The sequence below is a fragment of the Peromyscus californicus genome, unplaced genomic scaffold (assembly GCF_007827085.1).
Source record: "Peromyscus californicus insignis strain IS unplaced genomic scaffold, ASM782708v3 Scaffold_18__1_contigs__length_77618521, whole genome shotgun sequence".
Taxonomy (NCBI): Eukaryota; Metazoa; Chordata; class Mammalia; order Rodentia; family Cricetidae; genus Peromyscus; species Peromyscus californicus.
Genome location: NW_026294480.1, coordinates 65,566,861 through 65,575,823, shown reverse-complemented (window position 1 = coordinate 65,575,823; position 8,963 = coordinate 65,566,861).

Sequence of the window (8,963 nt, the reverse complement as noted above, 5' to 3'; positions counted from 1 at the left end):
GTTTAGCTGTTCCCCCATGAAGAAACTTACCCTTTTGGAGGAAGGGAGGAAGGGTGGGTCAATTGAAGGTAGAGGTGTGGGGCAGGGAGAGAGAGGAGGGATGAGAGGGGAATCTGTGGTTGGTATGTAAAATAAATAAAAAAGATTAAAGAAAAGGAATTCAGAACACACACACAAAAAAGAAAAAATAGAAAACAAATAGGCTTGGAAGGGAATATGATATGATATGATATGATACGATACGATATGATACAATATGATATGATATGATATGATGGCATGACATGATAATATGATATGATATTGTATGGTATGATGAAACCAAAAGTAACACATCAGAATAGGACAAAAGAAGCAAATAGAAGAGCTCAAGTGAAGGCATGAGATTCACACACTCAGGAATCCCATAAAAACAGTAAACTGGAAGACATAGTATATAAGCAAAGAACATGTAGGGAAACAAGACAGAAGAAAATGTAATAACAATAATAATAATGGTAATAATAATAGTAATAAGAAGAAGAGGAAAAGGAAGAGGAAGAAGAAGAAGAAGAAGAAGAAGAAGAAGAAGAAGAAGAAGAAGGAGAAGGAGAAGGAGAAGGAGAAGGAGAAGGAGAAGGAGAAGGAGAAGGAGAAGGAGAAGAAGCAGCAGCAGCAGAAGCATAATTGACATTAACATTTAGGACTTCAATATTTTTCAGCAGAGCAGTTACTTGATATCTGAATCAAAAAGAGGACCCTCATTCACTGTTGTTTGAAACGCATGTTGGTACAGTTCCTCTGGTAAAAGTATGGAGAACCCTCAAAATTCTAAAAATAAGTCTGATATATAATCCTGACATACCAATCCTTATGTCCCAAGGACTCAACATCCTACTCCGCAGATACTTGCTCAGCAAAGTTTACAACCACCTTATTCAGAATAACCAGGAAAGCCAAACTACTTAAATATCCTTTAACAGATGATGGATAATGAAAATATGGTTATATTTACAGTGTAGAATATTCTTCAACTATAAAGAAAATAAAATAATAAAATTTGCAGGTAAGTGGATGGATCTAGAAAAGATTGTGCTGAGTGAGGTAGCCCAGACCCAGAAAGTAAAACACTGCATGTTCTCTCTCATCTGATGTTCCTAGGTCCAAAGCTTCAGCTGTGAGTATACAACAATGGAGTAACCACAGAAATACAAAAAGCATAAAGAGACCATAGTTGGTAGGGCAAGGAAGTTTGAGAAGACAATAGAAAGATACAGGTGATGGAAAATGAGAAACAAAAAAAGGGAGAGGAGGCTTCAGCTGAGAAGGAAGGAGAGTCAATACGGAAGGAGGTGGAAAGAGAAACAAAGGACAAATAGCAATAAGGTTGTTTGACAAAGACTCAATGAATTATATTATTTTATAATTACCATATAATATATGTATATATGTAATATATAATAAAACCTGTGTGGGTGGTTTATGCCAGTTGGGCTGACAATGTTCCCTACAAACAAAATTTCCACTACAATACATGAGAAACCACCTTTCCAGTGGTTTGTGAAGGTAGACAAAGTGACTCCCAAAATAATATCTATTAACAATAATGTAGTCCTTATTTGTCTTTCAGGGGTTGATGATGGAACCCTATTGTTAAAGAGGCTAAACACTTAGGACATAGGCATCAGATGATTTGACCTGGATCTAACTTGAAAAACCTTCCTGTCATCTAGCATCACTAGTAACCTATACAAAGAGCTTTGGACAATTAGTGACTTACAGGAGAATTAGCCTCTCCTGAAATGTGCCCCTTTATTGGTTTTTCAATACAAAGTTGATATGACATGAAACCATATACACACAACCAACAAAAGCAGACTCAGAAAATTGTATTTATATATTTGTGCATATACAGGTATATAAACACATACGAATTATGGTGGTATTTTATTTGTGCTGAAATGTGATTTTATTTGTACGTTAATAAATAAAGTTGCCTGGGGATCAGAGCTAAGAGCAAGCCATTAAGCAGAAGTCTAGTAGTGGTAGCATATACTCTTAATCTGATCACATGGCAGACAAAATCTCTGTGTGTTCAAGGACACAGCCAGCATGGTGACACATGCCTTTAATCCCAGTACCAACCATAGAGACCTGGAGGTCTGTATAGACAGGCAGTGACGAGGAAATCATGCAGTTGGGTTTTGAACCAATGAGAAAGCAGAACAAAAAGGCAATAAAAGACAGTCACACAGGAAGGAGGCCTCTGTCTCAGGAGAAGGACAGCAGCGAGTAGTAAGCTAAAGGCCCTGATCTCCTGGGCTTTTAACTCTGCATTTGGCTCTGCATTTCTTATTTAATAAGACCATTTAGAATTATATCTACAACAAATTATATATATGTGTGTGTGTGTGTGTGTATATATATATATATATATATATATATATATGCTAGAAGTTGATGAACATAGAAGTACAATAATAATTATTTAAAATTTAAAATTTAAAAATTTAAAAACAAAATGAAGGTTAAAATTGCTCAAATTTTGTTTGCGTGTGAGTTTAGCCCAGATTTTATCTTGAAATACATACAAAATAAAAAGAGTGAAAAAATGAATTACTCAAAGACAACCAGTTGAATACTGACAAAAGCCATTTACTATTTTAGTGAAAAGACGAATAAGACAGTGTCTGAGTCAGTGTTTTATTGGTGTGAAGAGACACCATGACCAGGGCAACTCTGAGAAAGGAAAGCCCTTAACTGGGGCTTGTTATAGGTCAGAGGTTTAGTCCATTATCATCATGGTGGGAAGCATTTTGCATGAAGGCTGACAAGGTGCTGGAGAGATGGCTGGGAGTTCTGTATCCAGATCAGCAGGCAGCACGAGAGGCAGACATTGGGCCTGGCTTAGGCATCTGAAATCCCAAAGCCCGCCCCCAGTGACACACTTCTTTCAATCAGGCCACATCTACTCCAAAAAGCCTTACATACTACATGGCCACACCACCTAATCCATGTTAAGTAGTGCCACTCCCTAATGAATAAGGATGCAAATACAGGAGCATGTGGGGGTCATTCCTATTCAAACTACCACAAAAAGCCACAGGGGGAAAACACAGTAAACACATGCTAACATTAGGCTCTGCTAGGTAAACAGAAGTTTAGCATTATGTGTTTAAGACCTATTCTTCATTGCTCTATGCTTCTTTCAACTCCTGCCACAGAGACTTCCTGTCTCTCCTGATGATATAACAATATGTTCTCTGTTATTTTGTGATAAAATATATCATGGTCCAAGAACAGGAATACCTTAGGGGTCAACAGTAAGGAATATGTTTCTTGACCATTATGATAACCTGTCATTTTACAAAGTCCTGTAACTTTTTAAAAATTTGTTTTTCAATCATAAAATTTGCCATTACATACCTTAAATCCTCCAAATTCAGTATGAATTTGAACTTTGCTATCCAGATCTTCTGAAAGTACTAATGGTGGCATTCATTTGAATTTCTGTCATATAAAAATTATGTGTTAGGTTTTAATTTTTATTTAATTTTCTAGTTTATTTTGACTCCTCCTGATATTTCCCTCCTCGATTGAATTTCTCTCACTTCCCAATTACCTAAGTAAATCCTATTTCATTTGAGGATGCATTGAATATTAAAACTCAGGATTTTACTCAGTCTTTTAATGTTGCTTGTGCTACTACTCATTTAACAGAAATTCAGGAGGGTTAAGAGCTATTCTGTGTGTATGTCCATTTCCAAGCCACAAACACTTCTGTACTCCAAGTTCAAAGATTTCATTCAGTCATAGAGAAGACTAAGACACTTAGTTCTTCTAAAGAAACACTTTTCCACAACTGAAATCCCCAGATATTCTTTTCAAAGACAACACTACCTCAGCTACAAACAGATGTTACTTAAAGCTCATAAGACACTGCTTTATTTAATGATTTTTATGGTTAGTTCTAAGTAAAATATAAACTTTGGAAAGGTAATCTTCTGTGAAGCACTATCTCACTGAGGTACTATCTTTGACATCCAGGAGGAGATTGAATACAATGGGGTGAATACAAATAAGTGTTATTTAGATTGAAAAGATTAATGAAAATTTGTCTACATCAGTAGTCATTATCAGCAGAAGACTACTCTCCCACTCAAAAAACAAATGTGAGGGAGTTTCTATTCGGTAGCATAACCAAGAAGTGTCTGGATCCTGAGGGTGGAAATTGCCTTATTGATGAGTTCATACTTGCAATAGCTTATCTCAGTTGTCAACGTTACAGCATCTGGATTCAACTAGAATCCAAGCAGCCTGTTTTGGTTTAATCCCTCCTTTGTTTCCCCTGCTCTTCACATTGAAAATGAGATTATTTGGGACTGGTGAGATGGTTCAGTGAAAGAACTTCCTTCCAAGCTAGACTACCTGAGTTTTATCACCAAGAACTGCATGGTGTCAGGAAAGAATTAACGCCCAAAAGTTGTTCTCAGATATCTACACATGCATCTTTTCAGACACACACACACACACACACACACACACACACACACACACACACACACCCCATAAATACAGGATCCATGTGTAAGAACGATGACCCATAGCCGGTAACAATGATGTTGAATCCTAAGATCATTTCCTCTAGTAGTTGTCTACACATGATTCAATTCACTCTGGATGGGTTTTAGTAGATGGAGTTATCATTGGAGAGTGTAGGCCACTTAACTTGTAATTATGTTGGAAGTTGTGTCTTATTCCAGGCCTATCCTCTCTCTCCTCTCTCTCTCTCCTTGCTCTCCCTTCTGGGTCAACTTAAAATAAACAGCTCAGCTCTATAATGCACATTCCAGCACTAATGTAACCAAATGTCTGAAATATTTGAAACTAGAGCTCATAATATATCTTGACTCCCTTAATTTGGCTTTTACATTAATACTTCAAAATACAAAAACAAAAATCACAATTTATTTTCATATTATATCCCTTATCATCACATGAGTATTTTCACCAGATGAAGAAATAACATGTCTCTGATACAGAAAGATTGAATATAGATATGATAGGATAAAAGGGCAGATTATTGAATCTAATTTTAAGGAGCAACAACTTGTTTGAAATGTTTTACATTGCTATGGATTTTAGTTTATTGATACAAATTTAAAGTTAATTTTGTTATAGTGTATGTATATTTCTACTCTTGTTTAAAGTATTTTGCTTGTGCAACCATTTGAAATTGTAATGGATAATTAAGAAATATAGTTAATAATTAATCACCTATGATAATCAAACTTGTGGTCATGTTAGTTAAGTTTTCTAGGCATATATAGATATATTTCAGATGGATAGGTAATCTTCAAATACTTCAAAGACCTACAAAATATGACATTTAAAATGTTTTTAAAAATTTAGACTTTTCTGGACAGTGAGACATGTCTGCTCCTGGCAGTACTGATTTACTTCAGAGAGGAGGATGGGCATTGAAGACACTCCATGTGGAATTTATATTCTTCTTGGTAAAAATAGCCATTTGGGCAAGAAACTGCTATTGCCTGAACTGCTGATAATATGTTATATAAACTGGACATGCAGTACTCATAGGAAGGTGACCACTGAATTTGCCAAAACAAGGTGAAATGGTCTTTCAATTTCCTGCTGCCCAGAGGAAACTGTCAGACATTCTACAGGATACAGAGAAAAAAATGACTGAGAGACTAGGCCTATGGGCTGAAGATGGATGCTTCAACACTGCAGAGGAACTTTGGATGACTGTCCAGGCTGGCAGTTCTCTTTGTCATTTCCAGATTTTTGGAAGTTGCTTGAAATGAATTTCCTGTTTACTTAGGTACCATTATATCCTTCTGGGGTCTTTGATGTAGCTGAAGACTAGATAGTTATGATTTTCCTTGGTTATGATAAAAGATAAATTAGATATGAAACCTTAGGCTCGCAAATATAGGATAGATAGAAAATTTTTTCTTTAATTTTACAAAATACAAATAGACTAGATATTGTAGCTGTAATTCTTGCTTGATAACTGTTTTGTTATATCTAATTTTAATAGGTGAAAGTTAAGACCTTCCTTCGGTTTAGACAGAAAAGGGGAAGTGATGGAAGAATGTCTTTCTGTATGCTGTGAATATGTGTTGCTCTGATTGGTTGATAAATGAAGTTGTTTGGCCTATGGCAAGGCAGCTTAGAGGCAGACAGGAAATTCAAAGGGAGAGACAGGAACAAGGCAGGGAGAGATGCCAGCCACCACTGGAGGAGAAGCAACATGCCAACAGACTGGTAAAGCCACAGAACATGTGACAAATAATAGATAAATAGAAATGGGTTAATTTAAGATATAAGAGCTATCTAGCAAGAGTCCTTCCATAGACTACATAATTTATAATTAATATAGGGCCCTGTGAGTTTAATTGGGTCCAAGTGGTTGTGGGACCAGGCAGGATACACAAAAACTTCCAACTACATGTTCCAGATAACTACAAGTACTTTAGAGAGTATTAGTTAAATAATGACCCTGTTGTATAGCAGTTTTGTACAACATGAAAGACTGTCATCCTGGAGGAAAGCTTGTGGAGACTCAGAAGGTTAGATGGGAGATGAAACACCTAGGTATTTTTAGAGAGGATATTAAAAGGGAAATGAGCTGTAGTCTGGTTATACTTTCCCTTTCATATAGAGATTCTATGAACAAGGGGCATCAAGATCATGATGGAGAAACCTACAGAGACAACCAAACCAAACTAGTGGGAGCTCATGAACTGTGGACCAATAGCTGTGGAGCCTCCATGGGACTGGACTAGGCCTTCTGTATAGGTGAGACAGTTGTGTAGCCTGATCTGCTTAAGGGGCCCCCAGCAGTTGGATCAGGATCCATCCCTAAGGCATTAGTGGGTTTTGTGGAGCCTACTGCCTATGGTGGGACACTTACACAGCCTTGGTGCTGGGAGGCGGGGGGGGGGGGGCAGCTTGGACCTGCCTCAACTGAATGTATCAGGTTCTGCTCACTCCTCATGGGAGGCCTTGCATAGGAGGAGGTGGGAAGAGGGCTAGAAGTGGGGAGAAGGCTGGGGAGTGGGAGGAGAGAGGGGAGGGTATCTGTGGTTGGTATGCAAAATGAATAGAAAATTTCTTAATAATAAAAAAATTAAAATGAAATAAAAGGGAGGTGAAAAACAGGATGATCTGGGGTAAACCTCCTTAAGATGTAGGTGTTAAAAAGCAGGGAAACTACAATCAGAATATATTGTATGAGAAAACATCTAATTTCAAGCAAACAAACAAAACAAGTCCATGCTATCCCAGGTTAGCTTCTCTCTCTTTACTTCCTGCTTGTGGATCATACATAAGCACTCTGTTACTGCTCTAGTGCCATGCTTGCCTGTCTGTTGCCATGCTCCCCAAAGGTCTAATCCAGTAGTACTCCACCTCCCTAAATGACTCCTTAATACAACTCTTCTTGTTGTGATGACCCCCAGCCATAAAATTATTTTGTTGCTGAGAGGCCACCATAACACTATCATGGGCTTCCCCCTGCCCCAGCCTCTACTGGGCCTGAGTTTCAGTTTGTTTAGGTCTCAGTGTCTGTTTCAGTTCCAGTTTCTGATAAGGCAGGTAGAGGAGATACTGCATACCAGGCATGATTCAGCACTTACAACCCCAGCCAATCAGAAACATATTAATGTGGCTGCTACTTGGCCGATCATGTTCAGGATGACCTAATCTCCTCCTGGTTGTCTATAAAAGGAGCCTGTGAGCTTCTCTGGGGGTCGTCCACATTTTGCATGACTGAGCCCTGCATGTAGGAATTCTTTTCTGGAGAAATAAATGCTCTTGCTTTTGCATACGTGAGTGGTAGTCTTTTGTGTGGTGATCTGTGGTCCCTGACAGTTGCTACTTTATAACTATTTTTGGTACTGTTTTGAATCCTAAAGTAAATATCTGATATGCAAATGGTTGTAGGCCACCCTTGTGAAAAGGTTGTTCTACCCTCAAAGAGTCATGATCCACAGTTGAGAACCATTGTTCTAAACTCTACTACCCCCTGGAACAATGAGCCAAAATTAAATGTTTTCGTTGATGACTTTCCTTGGTTATGATGTCTTGCAACAGCAATAAAAAAGTGACCAAGACATGAAAAAAGAAGGTAGCACTGTAATAGCTAATGTTAATGTTGATGGCTCACTCTGTGTTTAAAAGTTTAAAATTCCTGTGTTTAAGGTAAATATAAAGCAAATTTGGACTTTCAAATGTTAACAGCTCATGAAGACTGACTTTTCGAATTGCCTGTTCTTGTACAATTTTAACAAAACTGTGTTTATGCAAGGTAATATGTCATAAGGTCAAGAGCTGTTTCTGCTTCTGTAAACAAAAGCTTATTTTGCTGGACATGACCTTCTGCTTGCAGGTAGACAGAATGTAACTTTGAGTTCTTTGCCTTTATAAACCTTGACTGATGTGGCTGGGAGCTACATTTGGGGATCCCAAGCTGCGGGTGTAGACCTGGCACCAGCATATAAAACAAAAGCCTTTTTAAAAAAGCAAACAAAAAAAACTTATTAATGCTAAGACTGGTGAATCTCTGAACATGACCCCAGACCCATAACAAAACAATGATAGGAATTTCCAAACAGGCTGTGAATCATTCCATTTTTCAGGGAAGCGCCTTAAACTCAGGACATAATTAGCTCGATGGCTTCAGGAAATCTGTAAAACTGACCAGATTTGCTAGTTCCATTCTTCTCCAAGAATATATATGCTGTGAAAACTGCTGGATGATTTTCCCAGGGAAGCTGAGTTGTCTAGAATTGGACCGACCAACTGAGCAAGTTTGATAGGATATTCTGAAAACTGTTCAGCTGTCTGACAATTGTGTACTGGAGTCCACTATTCAAGATTTCGTTAACTGTCACCTATACTAGGGTGTAAACGCAGCTAGGTACAGTAGGTAATGCAGCTATGTTGGAGTCATTTCT